Below are 22287 nucleotides of genomic sequence, written 5' to 3'. Positions count from 1 at the left end.
TTTTTAATGACCAGTTATGCTCAGGTTAAAATCTATACCTGTGCACCTACCAAAAATAATTAAACATCAGATTCACAAGGCTAAAATAAATGTGAGACAATAACAAAATTTTCTCAATACCTGCATAATTAGCATGATGCAAATTTAACAACTCACAATGAACGCACAACAAATCACAGCTATGTGAAAAATTACAATTATCCTCTTACGCTCTATAGCCACCAGTACTGTGGCTCAAGAGTTATGCAAAAACCTCCATGTATCACACCTTTCATGCAAATATCACGTAGTATCCACAGAAGCCTTATAATTTTAGCAAAATGGTCATATAAACCATTTCTAAAACTACCAAAGACAGCAGAAACAAGCATGATTGAAATAGCAGTTACTAAACTGCTTAAAATCTGCTAAACACACATAAACCAGCCAAAAATGTTCCACACTTCATGTATTTCATTATATTCATGTTGTGCTTTACTTGTAATAAGAAATCAGTGGCTAATTACCCGGCCTAGCTTTCACAGATTTCAGTCTTTCAAAAAAGACCACAAAATGGCTTAATGGCCCAAATTCACTAAAACAGAAAACCAAACCAAAGACTTTTCACCGGTACCCCTCCCACAAACAATAAAAAAATAACTTAAATACAAAGTAAATTCTGTTACTGAAATTTAAAATGTGGTTTTACACCAAAAATAAAATTCAATTTACAACAAATAAAACTTACCAAGAATTGCACAAGGGCAGGGTTTTTCAAAAATAATCTCTTGTGATGTTTGTTATAGTGGTCTAAAATAATGTCCTCGAATCCTCAGAATGTTAAAATCCAAAGCTCTCCTCTTCTCGTTTGCTAAAAGCAAAGTGGCTTACAAACCAGTGGCACAGGTATTTATTGAAATCATGAGGGACATTCAAAAAACTTCAAATGATCCAATCACAGAAGCCAACAGGGGAGGGACTGTCACAAAGTAACCAGTGAAGTTACAATGCAATAAACAGTACTCAACACCTTTTTTCCCTTGACTAGTTAAAACCTTTATTCAGCAGTACACTAATTTTCATAGCTGTTGTCCACACCCTTGGCTTTGCCAAAAGACACAATTCAATCTTTTGTCTCAGTCTAACCTTTTCAACAGTGTCACTTGCCCCCCCCCTTGCTTGCCCTTCACACATGAAAACAAAAGACAGCCATTGATAGTCTCTGCCACCAACTGTCTCACCACACCTAATTCTGAATTAACAATTACCCAAAGTGACCTAAAACTTTTGGGTCACTTTAGGTCACAGTCCCAGTGGGTGACAGCATATAAAAGTAAGAAAGCTTAGCAAGTACCTGATGCTGTCAAATCATAAGAAATTAGCAGAAATATCGTAAAACCAAAACAGTCAAATGAAAAAGCAGCATAAGCCAAAGTTCCTTCAGAAGTACAGTATCAGAGAATGGTGAAAGACTGTTGGAATAATTGGCAGTGGATTTTATCGTGTGGTCTCTGTGTTTTTCTGTCAGTTAATCAGGCTGAATCTGCCAAACTGCTAGATCATTGAAAGGCCCACAACGAATAGACACAACGAAGGTTAAATCAATTTGGTAGCAAAAGACTGTTATTTAGCATCTTCATTGATGTCAATGACAAACAAAGAAGAATAGTTCATTCTGGTGAAAAACCAGCACGAGTTATCTACACAAATCTTCCATAGCTCTAAGGATTAACGGCAAGTCTTGTTCCTTACTGTTCATATTGAGCTTCTGTTTAATACATTGGCAGTGCAATAGCATAGTGTTTAGGTTTATATCAACAAAATACAGGAATCTTAATAGAACAACTAGAGAATGAGAAGAATACATAAATATGAAAAAATATATTTCAGCTTCTCCTCTCTGTTGTGTTGCAACATAGCCATTCACCATGGAAAAGGAAGTAGCTTTCAAGAAAGAGAAAGCTTGAAAAACTTACAAACACTGACAATCAACTAGTGTACAGCTTTCAAGTGTAATTTATACATTTTAATAGTAATGTCTTTAAAACTATCAGTGACATTGAAAGGAGTTATTAGTTATTATCAAAACATCAAATTGTTCATAAAAAAATATGTTCGCTTTTTTTTATTTTAAAGCCAAAATGACACCAGTGACACCACTAGTGTTTTATAAATCTTGATTCATAAACAATTATGTTAGAAACTTATTTCCTATTCACAATACTTGTTATTATTAAACATTTAATGTGAAAAAGTTTCATCCTCCTCTTAGTCTTCATACATCTCTTTTTTTAAACTTGTAGAGTTGTAGAATTTAAACTAATAACACATATACCATAAGGATGAATAAACAGTCAAAGAAAACCAAAATTTAAAACAGGAACATTTATTATAAAATATTTACACATCTGTCACAACTCTTTGTCTGTCTGACTGGAGTCCTCTGTCACATATGTACAAAACAAACCAAAACAATATTTTTCACAGTTGAGTATTCACAGTATTTATAAAGCAATTGTAAAAAAATTGAGTAGTTAAAATCTTTATTCAGCAGTACACTAATTTCCATAGCTGTTGTCCACACCCTTGGCCTTGCCAAGAGACACAATCCAATCTTTTGTCTCAGACTCAGTCTCACCTTGGTTTCACAGCCTTACAACTTATTCATTTCAACAGTGTGACCTCAAGTTTGCCCCCCCCCCCCCCCCGCTTCCCCTTCACACATGAAAACAAAAGACAGCCATTGATAGTCTCTACCACTAACTGTCTCACCACACCTATTTCTGAATTAAAAATTACCCAAAGTGACCTAAAACATGCCACTTTGGGTCAAATGTGAAAAAATATATTAATCTAAGAAAACTTAGCATTATTATAAAACATCTGTCACAAGTCTTCGTCTGTCTGAGTGGTGGCCTCTGTCACATCTGAACAAAACAAAAACAAATAATATTTTTTGACAGTTAGTATTTATAAACAACTTTAACAAATATACATGGGTAAAACAGACATTTGCATATATCTAATCCTTATAAAATCACAAATGAAGAAAACAAAACATGATACTAATCATGGATTTAATATTTTCTCCAAATGATTTATCATAAACTAAAATAAATAATTCGCATTCATGTTTATTTGTATGTAGACAGTCGTTCAATAGTAATTCATAGAGTATTTTTTCTAAGTCCCATTTCTTAAAATAAGACACTGAAGCCAACATTCACTGTTTATACCATCCAAACAATACATTAAGACTTACCATCACGTGCGAATGTAATCGAAGCTTGCAATGCATCCAGCTCCTGGGCAGTGTTATTCAGCATTTCTTTTTCAGCATCCAGCTGTTCTTTTAAAACAGAAATCTTTCTTTCGGCTGCACGCCTGAGCCGCACCTGCTGAACCAAGAGGTCCATTGCCTTGGCATGAAGTTGCAAGCACCTTGTATATAGATCCTCTCTGCTGACCCCTGGGTCCAAGCAGGCATACTGAAATTACAAAATATTTTGGATCATAACAAAATTAGAAAACAGTTATTCGCTTCAATCTATGCTGCCGCTACAATGTAATGTTTGTAGTGCCAGATCACAACAACAGCTGTATAAAAGTCTCAGCTTAACCTTGTGCCATCCTTTAAAAAACTTACGTTGATCACCCTGGGGACCCAAAAAGGCCCCAGTATGGCACAAGGGTTAACAGTGACTTATATGAAAGAGCAAACAAACAAACAAACAAACACAAGAAACACTAAACACAGCATCCTGCCCAGCTCTGTAACAGGTAATGTAGCGTGAAAACAAATTTTTCTACACTATAAATAAAATTTAAGAAATATTTGTTACTTACAGTTGATAGTTGAAATTCTTGACGCAATGATTCAACTTCAGGATCATTAATCCCAGCAAACTTCGTTGGGGAAGCATATGCCATTCTCTATTTATGATAAAGTATGAGGTTAATTAGTTACATTTTACACAACATTCAAACAATATACAAACATGAGAGCATCAAAGAGACTTTACTTACACATAAACATGTAGTTAGTTCACAATAATGATCAGTAATGCAATTACATTCATTCAAAAAACACAAAACATATATATAAATGGTAAATGGCCTGTATTTCTATATCGCTTTACTAGTCCCTAAGGACCCCAAAGCGCTTTACACATCCAGAATGAAGGTGTAAATTAGTCAATGTATGACATTAAGATAATGCTCACCAACTCTTGCTGTCTGCTGCTCAAATTTGCTTAAAGAAAAGGATTGAACGCACAACAAATCACAGCTATGTGAAAAATTACAATTATCCTCTTACGCTCTATAGCCACCAGTACTGTGGCTCAAGAGTTATGCAAAAACCTCCATGCAAATATCACGTAGTATCCACAGAAGCCTTATAATTTTAGCTAAATGGTCATATAAACCATTTCTAAAACTACCAAAGACAGCAGAAACAAGCATGATTGAAATAGCAGTTACTAAACTGCTTAAAATCTGCTAAACACACATAAACCAGCCAAAAATGTTCCACACTTCATGTATTTCATTATATTCATGTTGTGCTTTACTTGTAATAAGAAATCAGTGGCTAATTACCCGGCCTAGCTTTCACAGATTTCAGTCTTTCAAAAAAGACCACAAAATGGCTTAATGGCCCAAATTCACTAAAACAGAAAACCAAACCAAAGACTTTTCACCGGTACCCCTCCCACAAACAATAAAAAAATAACTTAAATACAAAGTAAATTCTGTTACTGAAATTTAAAATGTGGTTTTACACCAAAAATAAAATTCAATTTACAACAAATAAAACTTACCAAGAATTGCACAAGGGCAGGGTTTTTCAAAAATAATCTCTTGTGATGTTTGTTATAGTGGTCTAAAATAATGTCCTCGAATCCTCAGAATGTTAAAATCCAAAGCTCTCCTCTTCTCGTTTGCTAAAAGCAAAGTGGCTTAAAAACCAGTGGCACAGGTATTTATTGAAATCATGAGGGACATTCAAAAAACTTCAAATGATCTTTTGTCTCAGTCTAACCTTTTCAACAGTGTCACTTGCCCCCCCCCCCCCCCCCTTGCTTGCCCTTCACACATGAAAACAAAAGACAGCCATTGATAGTCTCTGCCACCAACTGTCTCACCACACCTAATTCTGAATTAACAATTACCCAAAGTGACCTAGAACATGCCACTTTGGGTCAAATGTGAAAGAATATATTAATCTAAGAAAACTTAGCATTATTATAAAATATTGCCACATCTGTCACAAGTCTTCGTCTGTCTGAGTGGTGGCCTCTGTCACATCTGAACAAAACAAAAACAAATAATATTTTTTGACAGTTAGTATTTAAAAACAACTTTAACAAATATACATGGGTAAAACAGACATTTGCATATATCTAATCCTTATAAAATCACAAATGAAGAAAACAAAACATGATACTAATCATGGATTTAATATTTTCTCCAAATGATTTATCATAAACTAAAATAAATACTTCACGTTCATGTTTATTTGTATGTAGACAGTCGTTCAATAGTAATTCATAGAGTATTTTTTCTAAGTCCCATTTCTTAAAATAAGACACTGAAGCCAACATTCACTGTTTATACCATCCAAACAATACATTAAGACTTACCATCAGGTGAGAATGTATGATCTGTCTGTCTGATCAGTACCAGACTTTACAGGCATGATGTCATACCCGCCCTGAACAGATTGATGTGCCCATTGTCGGGAATACGGACAGCGCCACCTAGTGGCAACAGGAAATGAGTTTCAATCACTCGCCAAAAAGCAGTAATCTGCTGTCACTCAAAATCGAAATGTTCAATCTCTCCCAAAGGTCGCAGGCGTGATGAGACTCGAGCTAGGAAATGTTTGTTATGCCATTTGTCAGTAATGGTTAGAGCGCCACCTAGTGGGACAACTATAATCATGATTGAATGAGATGAATTGTTAGCTGGTGGTTAAATGCATGAATTCCATCAATGTGACATCAGATCGGACGTGCTGGTTTTAGGTGTTGGGCATGGCTCGACGTGACGGGGTGCAAGGGCCCTCATAACGCTGCTTGCAGCTTTAATTAGGGCCCGAGCACTGACAGTGCGAAGGCCCTATTGTAATTGCTCTGTTTATTATTATTATTATTAGGGCCCGAGCACTGACAGTGCGAAGGCCCTATTGTAATTGCTCTGTTTATTATTATTATTATTATTAGCGCCCGAGCACTGAGAGTGCGAAGGCCCTATTGTATCTGCTCCGTTTCTTATTATTATTATTATTATTATTATTATTATTATTCACCCCAAACAAGGGCCTTTTTGAGGGCCTAAACATGCTCAAAAACTCATGAAATTTTGCACACATGCCAGGTCTGGTGAAAAATTTTGTATTTTAATGGTTTTACTTATGAGCACTGGGAAATGGCTCTAGAGCGCCACCTATGCCTTGTTAAATGCAGCCCTACGACCACATGGTTTGAGCTACATGTATGAAATTTGGCACACATGTGTATCATTCCAAGACGAACAAAAAAGTCTGTGGGCCCATTAACGCAAACCCAACAGGAAGTCCGCCATTTGGAAGAGAAGGTGACATTTTGGCTCTAATTTTGCCATTTCCATGCCTCGAACTTTAACGAACTCCTCCTTGGGATTTGGTCCTATAAACTTCAAATTTGGACAGTGTCAACTACACCCTTGTGCAATGTTAAATTGCGGAGCTTTTGAGTTTTCACAATACTATGAGGCCGTGGCGCCATGGCGAATTTCGATGACTCGCCATGAAAATCTTATTGCCTCTCATTTTGTCATACATTTTCTGACCTTGACCAAAGTGAACACATATGATAAGGCTCCACCCCTGAACATATTTCAACTGCCATATTTGACACCAGGGACAGCGCCACCTAGTGGGAACAGGAAATGTCATGTTTTACACTTTGGGGTACAGTATAGTGATGGGTGACACCTGCAGCCTCAAATTTCTCCAGGAAAGCCTTAAGGAGTTGGTCTTGGGTTACAGTGAAAACTGTGACTTTTCGCAAAAGGGTGTGACCCCAGCAGCATGGCGAACTTTGATGTCACGCCATGAAGAAACAAATTAGTATAACTCAATGAAATCCAGTCTGTTCAGTACCAGACTTTACAGGCATGATGTCAGACCCGCCCTGAACAGATTGATGTGCCCATTGTTGGGAATACGTACAGCGCCACCTAGTGGCAACAGGAAATGTCATGGCTTTAACTTTGTTGTACTGATTTTCACAGGTTGATCGTGGCCACCTCAAAAGCGGTGAATATCAACATCAGTCCCTCGTGACGCTTCAGTGCAAAAATTGTGACTTTAAACTGAACGGCGCACCCTGGTGGCAACGCGGTCCACCATGAAAGATGAAGTGGCTTTTGAGGGGCTTGGAAAGTATATAGAGGCTTTAAATTTAGCACACCCCTCCAAATGGATGAAGGCTTTGTTGTCATGTGATCATTTTTATTGAATAGCGCGAAATGGCTCCACAGCGCCCCCTACAAAATTTCAAAACCACAGCCCCAGCTCTGTGTTTTATGTATGAGTCTGAAACCTGGTAAGCTTATAGGAGATATCAAGATGTACAAAAAAGTCTCTTGGAGCAATATCCAAAATCCAACAGGAAGTCAGCCATTTTAAAATTAATGTGCAATTTTGGCAACATTTTCCCCTCTTTCCAGGCACCGTTCTTTGACGAACTCCTCCAAGGGATTTCATCAGATTGATGTGATCTCCAGTGTGTGGAATCTAAAGACCTTTGTGATGTTAAATTGCGAAGCTTTTTACATTCAGGGAAACGGGGTGGTCATGGCGGCACGTGGAGTTTGAATCACTCGCCAAAAAGCAGTAATCTGCTATCACTCAAAAACACAATGTCCAATCTCTCCCAAAGCTCATAGGCGTGATGAGACTCGAGCTCGGAAATGTTTGTTATGCCATTTGTGCATAAGGGTTAGAGCGCCACCTAGTGGAACGACTAACAAATCATGAATGAATGAGTTGAAATGTTAGCTGGTGGTTAAATGCATGAATTCCATCAATGTGACATGAGATCGGACGTGCTGGTTTTAGGTGTTGGGCGTGGCTCGACGCGCCGGGGGTGCGAGGGCCCTCATAACGCTGCTTGCAGCTTTAATTAGGGCCCGAGCACCGAGAGTGCGAAGGCCCTATTGTATCTGCTCCGTTTCTTATTAGGGCCCGAGCACTGATAGTGCGAAGGCCCTATTGTAATTGCTCCGTTTATTATTATTATTATTATTATTATTCCGGCAAATGAATCGGCCTTTTGAGGGCCTAAACATGCTCAAAAACTCATGAAATTTTGCACACGCGTCAGGTCTGGTGAAAATTTACGTATTTTAATGTTCTCAGACATGGCCAGGGAAAATTAGCTCAGTAGCGCCACCTAGAAAATTGAAAAACGCGAGCCCCCGGTATGGGTATGGCCTACAAGTTTGAAAGTCGGTACACCTATATAACGTTCAGAGTCGAACAAAAAAGTCTATTATGGCAATGTCCTAAACCCAACAGGAAGTCCGCCATTTTGGATTGAAGGTGACATTTTGGCTCTGATTCTACCGTTTCCATGCCTTGTACTTTAACGAACTCCTCCTTGGGATTTGGTCCTATGAACTTCAAATTTGGACAGTGTCAACTACACCCTTGTGCCATGTTAAATTGCGGAGCTTTTGAGTTTTCACAATACTATGAGGCCGTGGCGCCATGGCGAATTTCGATGACTCGCCATCAAAATCTTATTGTCTCTCATTTTGTCATACATTTTCTGACCTTGACCAAAGTGAACACATAGGATAAGGCTCCACCCCTGAACATATTTCAACTGCCATATTTGACATCAAGGACAGCGCCACCTAGTGGGAACAGGAAATGTCATGTTTTACACTTTGGGGTACAGTATAGTGATGGGTGACATCTGCAGCCTCAAATTTCTCCAGAAAAGCCTTAAGGAGTTGGTCTTGGGTTACAGTGAAAACTGTGAGTTTTCGCAAAAGTGTGTGACCCCAGCAGCATGGCGAACTTTGATGTCACGCCATGAAGAAACAAATTAGTATAACTCAATGAAATCCAGTCTGTTCAGTACCAGACTTTACAGGCATGATGTCAGACCCGCCCTGAACAGATTGATGTGCCCATTGTTGGGAATACGTACAGCGCCACCTAGTGGCAACAGGAAATGTCATGGCTTTAACTTTGTTGTACTGATTTTCACAGGTTCATCGTGGCCACCTCAAAAGCGGTGAATATCAACATCAGTCCCTCGTGACGCTTCAGTGCAAAAATTGTGACTTTAAACTGAACGGCGCACCCTGGTGGCAACGCGGTCCACCATGAAAGATGAAGTGGCTTTTGAGGGGCTTGGAAAGTATATAGAGGCTTTAAATTTAGCACACCCCTCCAAATGGATGAAGGCTTTGTTGTCATGTGATCATTTTTATTGAATAGCGCGAAATGGCTCCACAGCGCCCCCTACAAAATTTCAAAACCACAGCCCCAGCTCTGTGTTTTATGTATGAGTCTGAAACCTGGTAAGCTTATAGGAGATATCAAGATGTACAAAAAAGTCTCTTGGAGCAATATCCCAAATCCAACAGGAAGTCAGCCATTTTAAAATTAATGTGCAATTTTGGCAACATTTTCCCCTCTTTCCAGGCACCGTTCTTTGACGAACTCCTCCAAGGGATTTCATCAGATTGATGTGATCTCCAGTGTGTGGAATCTAAAGACCTTTGTGATGTTAAATTGCGAAGCTTTTTACATTCAGGGAAACGGGGTGGTCATGGCGGCACGTGGAGTTTGAATCACTCGCCAAAAAGCAGTAATCTGCTATCACTCAAAAACACAATGTCCAATCTCTCCCAAAGCTCATAGGCGTGATGAGACTCGAGCTCGGAAATGTTTGTTATGCCATTTGTGCATAAGGGTTAGAGCGCCACCTAGTGGAACGACTAACAAATCATGAATGAATGAGTTGAAATGTTAGCTGGTGTTTAAATGCATGAATTCCATCAATGTGACATGAGATCGGACGTGCTGGTTTTAGGTGTTGGGCGTGGCTCGACGCGCCGGGGGTGCGAGGGCCCTCATAACGCTGCTTGCAGCTTTAATTAGGGCCCGAGCACCGAGAGTGCGAAGGCCCTATTGTATCTGCTCCGTTTCTTATTAGGGCCCGAGCACTGATAGTGCGAAGGCCCTATTGTAATTGCTCCGTTTATTATTATTATTATTATTATTATTCCGGCAAATGAATCGGTCTTTTGAGGGCCTAAACATGCTCAAAAACTCATGAAATTTTGCACACGCGTCAGGTCTGGTGAAAATTTACGTATTTTAATGTTCTCAGACATGGCCAGGGAAAATTAGCTCAGTAGCGCCACCTAGAAAATTGAAAAACGCGAGCCCCCGGTATGGGTATGGCCTACAAGTTTGAAAGTCGGTACACCTATATAACGTTCAGAGTCGAACAAAAAAGTCTATTATGGCAATGTCCTAAACCCAACAGGAAGTCCGCCATTTTGGATTGAAGGTGACATTTTGGCTCTGATTCTACCGTTTCCATGCCTTGTACTTTAACGAACTCCTCCTTGGGATTTGGTCCTATGAACTTCAAATTTGGACAGTGTCAACTACACCCTTGTGCCATGTTAAATTGCGGAGCTTTTGAGTTTTCACAATACTATGAGGCCGTGGCGCCATGGCGAATTTCGATGACTCGCCATCAAAATCTTATTGTCTCTCATTTTGTCATACATTTTCTGACCTTGACCAAAGTGAACACATAGGATAAGGCTCCACCCCTGAACATATTTCAACTGCCATATTTGACATCAAGGACAGCGCCACCTAGTGGGAACAGGAAATGTCATGTTTTACACTTTGGGGTACAGTATAGTGATGGGTGACATCTGCAGCCTCAAATTTCTCCAGAAAAGCCTTAAGGAGTTGGTCTTGGGTTACAGTGAAAACTGTGAGTTTTCGCAAAAGTGTGTGACCCCAGCAGCATGGCGAACTTTGATGTCACGCCATGAAGAAACAAATTAGTATAACTCAATGAAATCCAGTCTGATCAGTACCACACTTTACAGGCACGATGTCAGAACCGCCCTGAACAGATTGATGTGCCCATTGTCGGAAATACGGACAGCGCCACCTAGTGGCAACAGGAAATGTCATGGCTTTAATTTTGTTGTACTGATGTTCACAGGTTCATCGTGGCCACCTCAAAAGCGGTGAATATCACCATCAGTCCCTCGTGATGCTTTAGTGCAAAAATTGTGACTTTAAACTGAACGGCGCACCCTGGTGGCAAAGCGGTTCACCATGAAAGATGAAGTGGCTTTTGAGGGGCTTGGAAAGTTTATAGAGGCTTGAAATTTGGCACACACCTCCAAATGGATGTAGGCTTTGTTGTCATGTGATCATTTTCATTGAATAGCGCGAAATTGCTCCACAGCGCCCCCTACAAAATTTCAAAACATCAGCCCCAGCTCTGTGTTTCATCTATGAGTCTGAAACCTGGTAAGCTTATGGAAAATATCAAGATGTACAAAAAAGTCTCTTACAGCAATATCCCAAATCCAACAGGAAGTCAGCCATTTTAAAATTAATGTGTAATTTTGCCGGCATTTTCCCCTCTTTTCAGGCTTCATACTTTGACGAACTCCTCCAAGGGATTTCATCATATTGAACCATTCTCCAGTGTGTGGAATCTAAAGACCTTTGTGATGTTAAATTGCGAAGCTTTTTACGTTCAAGGAAACGGGGTGGTCATGGCGGCACGTGGAGTTTCAATCACTCGCCAAAAAGCAGTAATATGCTGTCACTCAAAGACACAAAGTCCAATCTCTCCCAAAAGTTCGCAGGCGTGATGAGACTCGAGCTCGGAAATGTTTGTTATGCCCTTTGTCTATAATGGTTAGAGCGCCACCTAGTGGGACGACTAAACTCATGGTTGAACCAAATGAAATGTTAACTGGTGGTTAAATGCATGAATTCCATCAATGTGACATCAGATCGGACGTGCTGGTTTTAGGTGTTGGGCGTGGCTCGACACGCCGGGGGTGCGAGGGCCCTCATAACGCTGCTTGCAGCTTTAATTAGGGCCCGAGCACCGAGAGTGCGAAGGCCCTATTGTATCTGCTCCGTTTCTTATTATTATTATTATTATTATTATTATTATTATTATTCACCCCAAACAAGGGCCTTTTTGAGGGCCTAAACATGCTCAAAAACTCATGAAATTTTGCACACATGCCAGGTCTGGTGAAAAATTTTGTATTTTAATGGTTTTACATATGAGCACTGGGAAATGGCTCTACAGCGCCACCTATGCCTTGTTAAATGCAGCCCTACGACCACATCGTTTCAGCTACATGTATGAAATTTGGCACACATGTGTATCATGCCAAGACGAACAAAAAAGTCTGTGGGCCCATTGACGCAAACCCAACAGGAAGTCCGCCATTTGGAAGAGAAGGTGACATTTTGGCTCTAATTTTACCATTTCCATGCCTCGAACTTTTGCGAACTCCTCCTTGGGGTTTGATTTCATAACCTTCATATTTGGTCAGTGTCAACTACACCCTTGTGCCATGTTAAATTGCGGAGCTTTTGAGTTTTCACAATACGGTGAGGCCGTGGCACCATGGCGAATTTCGATGACTCGCCATGAAAATCTTATTGCCTCTCATTTTGTCATACATTTTCTGACCTTGACCAAAGTGAACACATATGATAAGGCTCCACCCCTGAACATATTTCAACTGCCATATTTGACACCAGGGACAGCGCCACCTAGTGGGAACAGGAAATGTCATGTTTTACACTTTGGGGTACAGTATTGTGATGGGTGACATCTGCAGCCTCAAATTTCTCCAGGAAAGCCTTAAGGAGTTGGTCTTGGGTTACAGTGAAAACTGTGACTTTTCACGAAAGGGTGTGACCCCAGCAGCATGGCGAACTTTGATGTCACGCCATGAAGAAACAAATTAGTATAACTCAATGAAATCCAGTCTGATCAGTACCAGAATTTACAGGCATGATGTCAGACCCGCCCTGAACAGATTGATATGCCCATTGTCGGAAATACGGACAGCGCCACCTAGTGGCAACAGGAAATGTCAGGGCTTTAACTTTGTTGTACTGATTGTCACAGGTTGATCGTGGCCACCTCAAAAGCGGTGAATATCACCATCAGTCCCTCGTGATGCTTCAGTGCAAAAATTGTGACTTTAAACTGAACGGCGCACCCTGGTGGCAACGCGGTTCATCATGAAAGATGAAGTGGCTTTTGAGGGGCTTGGAAAGTTTATAGAGGCTTTAAATGTGGCACACACCTCCAAATGGATGAAGGCATTGTTGTTATGTAACCATTTTCCTTGAATAGCGCAAAATGGCTCCACAGCGCCCCCTACAATATTTCAAAACATCAGCCCCTGCTCTGTGTTTCATCTATGAGTCTGACACTTGGTAAGCTTGTGTAAGATATCAAGATGTACAAAAAAGTCTCTTGGAGCAATATCCCAAATCCAACAGGAAGTCAGCCATTTTAAAATTAATGTGTAATTTTGATGACATTTTCCCCCCTTTTCAGGCCTCATACTTTGACGAACTCCTCCAAGGGATTTCATCATATTGAAGCATTCTTCAGTGTGTAGAATCTAAAGACCTTTGTGATGTTAAATTGCGAAGCTTTTTCCGTTCAGGGAAACGGGGTGGTCATGGCGGCACGTAGAGTTTCAATCACTCGCAAAAAGCAGTAATCTGCTGTCACTAAAAAACACAATGTCCAATCTCTCCCAAAGGTCGCAGGTGTGATGAGACTCGAGCTTGGAAATGTTTGTTATGCTATTTGTCAATAATGGTTAGAGCGCCACCTAGTGGCATGACTATAATCCTGGTTGAATAAGATGAAATGTTAGCTGGTGATTAAAAGCATGAAATCCATCAATGTGACATCACATCGGACGTGCCGGTTTGAGGTGTTGGCAGTGGCTCGACGTGCCGGGGGTGCGAGGGCCCTCATAACGCTGCTTGCAGCTTTAATTATTATTATTATTATTATTCAGGCAAAACAAGGGCCTTTTTGAGGGCCTAAACATGCTCAAAAACTCATGAAATTTTGCAGACATGCCAGGTCTGGTGAAAAATTTTGTATTTTAATGGTTTTACATATGAGCACTGGGAAATGGCTCTACAGCGCCACCTATGCCTTGTTAAATGCAGCCCTACGACCACATCGTTTCAGCTACATGTATGAAATTTGGCACACATGTGTATCATGCCGAGTCGAACAAAAAAGTCTGTGGGCCCATTGATGCAAACCCAACAGGAAGTCCGCCATTTGGAAGAGAAGGTGACATTTTGGCTCTAATTTTGCCATTTCCATGCCTCGAACTTTTGCGAACTCCTCCTTGGGATTTGGTTGTATAAGCTTCATCTTTGGTCAGTGTCAACTACACACCTGGGCCATGTTAAATTGCGGAGCTTTTGAGTTTTCACAATACTATGAGGCCGTGGCGCCATGGCGAATTTCGATGACTCGCCATGAAAATCTTATTGCCTCTCATTTTGTCATACATTTTCTGACCTTGACCAAAGTGAACACATATGATAAGGCTCCACCCCTGAACATATTTCAACTGCCATATTTGACACCAGAGACAGCGCCACCTAGCGGGAACAGGAAATGTCATGTTTTACACTTTGGGGTACAGTATAGTGATGGGTGACACCTGCAGCCTCAAATTTCTCCAGGAAAGCCTTAAGGAGTTGGTCTTGGGTTACAGTGAAAACTGTGACTTTTCGCAAAAGGGTGTGACCCCAGCAGCATGGCGAACTTTGATGTCACGCCATGAAGAAACAAATTAGTATAACTCAATGAAATCCAGTCTGATCAGTACCAGACTTTACAGGCATGATGTCAGACCCGCCCTGAACAGATTGACGTGCCCATTGTCGGAAATATGGACAGCGCCACCTAGTGGCCACAGGAAATGTCATGGCTTTAATTTTGTTGTACTGATTTTCACAGGTTCATCGTGGCCACCTCAAAAGCGGTGAATATCATCATCAGTCCCTCGTGATGCTTCAGTGCAAAAATTGTGACTTTACACTGAACGGCGCACCCTGGTGGCAACGCGGTTCAACATGAAAGATGAAGTGGCTTTTGAGGGGCGTGGAAAGTTTATAGAGGCTTGAAATTTGGCACACACCCCCAAATGGATGAAGGCTTTGTTGTCATGTGATCATTTTCATTGAATAGCGCGAAATTGCTCCACAGCGCCCCCTACAAAGTTTCAAAATATCAGCCCCTGCTCTGTGTTTTATCTATGAGTCTGAAACTTGGTAAGCTCATGGAAGATATCAAGATGTACAAAAAAGTCTCTTGGAGCAATATCCCAAATCCAACAGGAAGTCAGCCATTTTAAAATTAATGTGCAATTTTGGCGACATTTTCCCCTCTTTTCAGGTTTCATACTTTGACGAACTCCTCCAAGGGATTTCATCAGATTGAACCAATCTCCAGTGTGAGGAATCTAAAGACCTTTGTGATGTTAAATTGCGAAGCTTTTTACATTCAGGGAAACGGGGTGGTCATGGCGGCACGTGGAGTTTCAATCACTCGCCAAAAAGCAGTAATCTGCTGTCACTCAAAAACACAATGTCCAATCTCTCCCAAAGCTCATAGGCGTGATGAGACTCGAGCTCGGAAATGTTTGTTATGCCATTTGTGCATAAGGGTTAGAGCGCCACCTAGTGGAACGACTAACAAATCATGAATGAATGAGTTGAAATGTTAGCTGGTGGTTAAATGCATGAATTCCATCAATGTGACATGAGATCGGACGTGCTGGTTTTAGGTGTTGGGCGTGGCTCGACGCGCCGGGGGTGCGAGGGCCCTCATAACGCTGCTTGCAGCTTTAATTATTAGGGCCCGAGCACCGAGAGTGCGAAGGCCCTATTGTATCTGCTCCGTTTCTTATTATTATTATTATTAGGGCCCGAGCACTGACAGTGCGAAGGCCCTATTGTAATTGCTCTGTTTATTATTATTATTATTATTATTAGGGCCCGAGCACTGACAGTGCGAAGGCCCTATTGTAATTGCTCTGTTTATTATTATTATTATTATTAGGTCCCGAGCACCGAGAGTGCGAAGGCCCTATTGTATCTGCTCCGTTTCTTATTATTATTATTATTATTATTATTATTATTATTATTATTCAGGCGAAACAAGGGCCTTTTTGAGGGCCTAAACATGCTCAAAAACTCATGAAATTTTGCACACATGCCAGGTCTGGTGAAAAATTTTGTGTTTTAATGGTTTTACATATGAGCACTGGGAAATGGCTCTACAGCGCCACCTATGCCTTGTTAAATGCAGCCCTACGACCACATCGTTTGAGCTACATGTATGAAATTTGGCACACATGTGTATCATGCCAAGACGAACAAAAAAGTCTGTGGGCCCATTGACGCAAACCCAAGAGGAAGTCCACCATTTGGAAGAGAAGGTGACATTTTGGCTCTAATTTTGCCATTTCCATGCCTCGAACTTTTGCGAACTCCTCCTTGGGGTTTCATTTCATAACCTTCAAATTTGGACAGTGTCAACTACACCCTTGTGCCATGTTAAATTGCGGAGCTTTTGAGTTTTCACAATACTATGAGGCCGTGGCGCCATGGCGAATTTCGATGACTCGCCATGAAAATCTTATTGCCTCTCATTTTGTCATACATTTTCTGACCTTGACCAAAGTGAACACATATGATAAGGCTCCACCCCTGAACATATTTCAACTGCCATATTTGACCTCAAGGACAGCGCCACCTAGTGGGAACAGGAAATGTCATGTTTTACACTTTGGGGTACAGTATAGTGATGGGTGACATCTGCAGCCTCAAATTTCTCAAGAAAAGCCTTAAGGAGTTGGTCTTGGGTTACAGTGAAAACTGTGAGTTTTCGCGAAAGGGTGTGACCCCAGCAGCATGGCGAACTTTGATGTCACGCCATGAAGAAACAAATTAGTATAACTCAATGAAATCCAGTCTGATCAGTACCAGACTTTACAGGCATGATGTCAGACCCGCCCTGAACAGATTGATGTGCCCATTGTCGGAAATACGGACAGCGCCACCTAGTGGCAACAGGAAATGTCATGGCTTTAATTTTGTTGTACTGATTTTCACAGGTTGATCGTGGCCACCTCAAAAGCGGTGAATATCACCATCAGTCCCTCGTGATGCTTCAGTGCAAAAATTGTGACTTTAAACTGAACGGCGCACCCTGGTGGCAACGCGGTTCATCATGAAAGATGAAGTGGCTTTTGAGGGGCTTGGAAAGTTTATAGAGGCTTGAAATTTGGCACACACCTCCAAATGGATGAAGGCATTGTTGTTATGTAACCATTTTCCTTGAATAGCGCAAAATGGCTCCACAGCGCCCCCTACAATATTTCAAAACATCAGCCCCTGCTCTGTGTTTCATCTATGAGTCTGACACTTGGTAAGCTTGTGTAAGATATCAAGATGTACAAAAAAGTCTCTTGGAGCAATATCCCAAATCCAACAGGAAGTCAGCCATTTTAAAATTAATGTGTAATTTTGATGACATTTTCCCCCCTTTTCAGGCCTCATACTTTGACGAACTCCTCCAAGGGATTTCATCATATTGAAGCATTCTTCAGTGTGTAGAATCTAAAGACCTTTCTGATGTTAAATTGCGAAGCTTTTTCCGTTCAGGGAAACGGGGTGGTCATGGCGGCACGTGGAGTTTGAATCACTCGCCAAAAAGCAGTAATCTGCTGTCACTCAAAAACACAATGTCCAATCTCTCCCAAAGCTCATAGGCGTGATGAGACTCGAGCTCGGAAATGTTTGTTATGCCATTTGTGCATAAGGGTTAGAGCGCCACCTAGTGGAACGACTAACAAATCATGAATGAATGAGTTGAAATGTTAGCTGGTGGTTAAATGCATGAATTCCATCAATGTGACATGAGATCGGACGTGCTGGTTTTAGGTGTTGGGCGTGGCTCGACGCGCCGGGGGTGCGAGGGCCCTCATAACGCTGCTTGCAGCTTTAATTATTATTATTATTATTATTTCGGCAAATGAATTGGCCGTTTGAGGGCCTAAACATGCTCGAAAACTCATGAAATTTTGCACACGCGTCCGGTCTGGTGAAAATTTACGTATTTTAATGTTCTCAGACATGGCCAGGGAAAATTAGCTCAGTAGCGCCACCTAGAAAATTGAAAAACGCGAGCCCCCGGTATGGGTATGGCCTACAAGTTTGAAAGTCGGTACACCGTTATAACGTTCAGAGTCGAACAAAAAAGTCTATTATGGCAATGTCTTAAACCCAACAGGAAGTCCGCCATTTTGGATTGAAGGTGACATTTTGGCTCTGATTTTACCGTTTCCATGCCTTGTACTTTAACGAACTCCTCCTTGGGATTTGGTCCTATATACTTCAAATTTGGACAGTGTCAACTACACCCTTGTGCCATGTTAAATTGCGGAGCTTTTGAGTTTTCACAATACTATGAGGCCGTGGCGCCATGGCGAATTTTGATGACTCGCCATGAAAATCTTATTGCCTCTCATTCTGTCATACATGTTCCGATCTGGACCAAAGAGCACACATATGATAAGGCTCCACCCCTGAACATATTTCAACTGCCATATTTAACATCAAGGACAGCGCCACCTAGTGGGAACAGGAAATGTCATGTTTTACACTTTGGGGTACAGTATTGTGATGGGTGACACCTGCAGCCTCAAATTTCTCCAGGAAAGCCTTAAGGAGTTGGTCTTGGGTTACAGTGAAAACTGTGACTTTTCGCAAAAGGGTGTGACCCCAGCAGCATGGCGAACTTTGATGTCACGCCATGAAGAAACAAATTAGTATAACTCAATGAAATCCAGTCTGTTCAGTACCAGACTTTACAGGCATGATGTCAGACCCACCCTGAACAGATTGTTGTGCCCATTGTCGGGAATACGTACAGCGCCACCTAGTGGCAACAGGAAATGTCATGGCTTTAATTTTGTTGTACTGATTTTCACAGGTTCATCGTGGCCACCTCAAAAGCGGTGAATATCAACATCAGTCCCTCGTGATGCTTCAGTGCAAAAATTGTGACTTTAAACTGAACGGCGCACCCTGGTGGCAACGCCGTCCACCATGAAAGATGAAGTGGCTTTTGAGGGGCTTGGAAAGTATATAGAGGCTTTAAATTAAGCACACCCCTCCAAATGGATGAAGGCTTTGTTGTCATGTGATCATTTTCATTGAATAGCGCGAAATGGCTCCACAGCGCCCCCTACAAAATTTCAAAACCACAGCCCCAGCTCTGTGTTTTATGTATGAGTCTGAAACCTGGTAAGCTTATAGGAGATATCAAGATGTACAAAAAAGTCTCTTGGAGCAATATCCAAAATCCAAAAGGAAGTCAGCCATTTTAAAATTAATGTGCAATTTTGGCAACATTTTCCCCTCTTTCCAGGCACCGTTCTTTGACGAACTCCTCCAAGGGATTTCATCAGATTGAACCAATCTCCAGTGTGTGGAATCTAAAGACCTTTGTGATGTTAAATTGCGAAGCTTTTTACGTTCAGGGAAACGGGGTTGTCATGGCGGCACGTGGAGTTTCAATCATTCGCCAAAAAGCAGTAATCTGCTGTCACTCAAAATCAAAATGTCCAAACTCTCCCAAAGGTCTCCCAAAGGTAGCAGGCGTGACGAGACTCGAGCTCGGAAATGTTTGTTATGCCATTTGTCAGTAATGGTTAGAGCGCCACCTAGTGGGACGACTATAATGATGATTGAATGAGATGAAATGTTAGCTGGTGGTTAAATGCATGAATTCCATCAATGTGACATCAGATCGGAGGTGCTGGTTGTAGGTGTTGGGCGTGGCTCGACGCGATGGGGTGCGAGGGCCCTCATAACGCTGCTTGCAGCTTTAATTATTATTATTATTATTATTTCGGCAAATGAATTGGCCGTTTGAGGGCCTAAACATGCTCGAAAACTCATGAAATTTTGCACACGCGTCCGGTCTGGTGAAAATTTACGTATTTTAATGTTCTCAGACATGGCCAGGGAAAATTAGCTCAGTAGCGCCACCTAGAAAATTGAAAAACGCGAGCCCCCGGTATGGGTATGGCCTACAAGTTTGAAAGTCGGTACACCGTTATAACGTTCAGAGTCGAACAAAAAAGTCTATTATGGCAATGTCTTAAACCCAACAGGAAGTCCGCCATTTTGGATTGAAGGTGACATTTTGGCTCTGATTTTACCGTTTCCATGCCTTGTACTTTAACGAACTCCTCCTTGGGATTTGGTCCTATATACTTCAAATTTGGACAGTGTCAACTACACCCTTGTGCCATGTTAAATTGCGGAGCTTTTGAGTTTTCACAATACTATGAGGCCGTGGCGCCATGGCGAATTTTGATGACTCGCCATGAAAATCTTATTGCCTCTCATTCTGTCATACATGTTCCGATCTGGACCAAAGAGCACACATATGATAAGGCTCCACCCCTGAACATATTTCAACTGCCATATTTGACATCAAGGACAGCGCCACCTAGTGGGAACAGGAAATGTCATGTTTTACACTTTGGGGTACAGTATAGTGATGGGTGACATCTGCAGCCTCAAATTTCTCCAGGAAAGCCTTAAGGAGTTGGTCTTGGGTTACAGTGAAAGCTGTGACTTTTCGCCAAAGGGTGTGACCCCAGCAGCATGGCGAACTTTGATGTCACGCCATGAAGAAACAAATTAGTATAACTCAATGAAATCCAGTCTGATCAGTACCAGACTTTACAGGCATGATGTCAGACCCGCCCTGAACAGATTGATGTGCCCATTGTCGGAAATACGGACAGCGCCACCTAGTGGCAACAGGAAATGTCATGGCTTTAATTTTGTTGTACTGATTTTCACAGGCTCATCGTGGCCACCTCAAAAGCGGTGAATATCACCATCAGTCCCTCGTGATGCTTCAGTGCAAAGATTGTGACTTTAAACTGAACGGCGCACCCTGGTGGCAACGCTGTTCACCATGAAAGATGAAGTGGCTTTTGAGGGTCTTGGCAAGTTTATAGAGGCTTGACATTTGGCACACACCTCCAATGTGATGAAGGCTTTGTTGTCATGTGATCATTTTCATTGAATATCCCAAAATGGCTCCACAGCGCCCCCTACAAAATTTCAAAACCACAGCCCCTGCTCTGTGTTTTATCTATGAGTCTGAAACCTGGTAAGCTAATGGAAGATATTAAGATGTACAAAAAAGTCTCTTGGAGCAATATCCCAAATCCAACAGGAAGTCAGCCATTTTAAAATTAATTTGTAATTTTGGCGACATTTTCCCATCTTTTCAGGCACCGTACTTTGACGAACTCCTCCAAGGGATTTCATCAGATTGGACCGATCTGAAGTTTGTGGAATCTAAAGACATTTGTGTTGTTAAATTGCGAAGCTTTTTACGTTCAGGGAAACGGGGTGGTTATGGCGGCACTTAGAGTTTGAATCACTCGCCAAAAAGCAGTAATCTGCTGTCACTCAAAAACACAATGTCCAATCTCTCCCAAACGTCTCAGGTGTGATGAGACTCGAGCTTGGAAGTGTTTGTTATGCCATTTGTACATAATGGTTAGAGCGCCACCTAGTGGAACGACTAGCTAATCATGAATGAATGAGTTGAAATGTTAGCTGGTGGTTAAATGCATGAATTCCATCAATGTGACATCGATCGGACGTGCTGGTTTTAGGTGTTGGGCGTGGCTCGACGCGCCGGGGGTGCGAGGGCCCTCATAACGCTGCTTGCAGCTTTAATTAGGGCCCGAGCACTGAGAGTGCGAAGGCCCTATTGTATCTGCTCCGTTTCTTATTATTAGGGCCCGAGCACCGAGAGTGCGAAGGCCCTATTGTATCTGCTCCGTTTCTTATTATTATTATTATTATTATTATTATTATTATTATTATTATTATTCAGGCAAAACAAGGGCCTTTTTGAGGGCCTAAACATGCTCAAAAACTCATGAAATTTTGCACACATGCCAGGTCTGGTGAAAAATTTTGTATTTTAATGGTTTTACATATGAGCACTGGGAAATGGCTCTACAGCGCCACCTATGCCTTGTTAAATGCAGCCCTACGACCACATCGTTTGAGCTACATGTATGAAATTTGGCACACATGTGTATCATGCCAAGACGAACAAAAAAGTCTGTGGGCCC

General features: G+C 41.4%; 1 long non-coding RNA gene across 1 annotated transcript; it reads right to left on the bottom strand.

Moving 5' to 3' along the window:
• Positions 1-2752: 2752 nt before the first annotated feature.
• Positions 2753-4938, bottom strand: LOC147331636 (uncharacterized). The gene is made up of 3 exons (XR_015128912.1): positions 3826-4938; positions 3242-3467; positions 2753-2906 (listed from the first exon to the last, which is right to left on the bottom strand). It is a non-coding gene; the product is annotated as an uncharacterized LOC147331636 (long non-coding RNA).
• Positions 4939-22287: the final 17349 nt, after the last annotated feature.

This window comes from Aulonocara sp. 'chitande type north' Nkhata Bay, linkage group LG4, assembly GCF_057382095.1.
Source record: "Aulonocara sp. 'chitande type north' Nkhata Bay isolate Kocher_YH1m ecotype deep benthic linkage group LG4, A_spYH_male_GT1.1, whole genome shotgun sequence".
NCBI classification, from domain to species: Eukaryota; Metazoa; Chordata; class Actinopteri; order Cichliformes; family Cichlidae; genus Aulonocara; species Aulonocara sp. 'chitande type north' Nkhata Bay.
The sequence above is the reverse complement of the archived record's forward strand: the minus strand, read 5'-3'. Positions and strand labels throughout refer to the sequence as shown.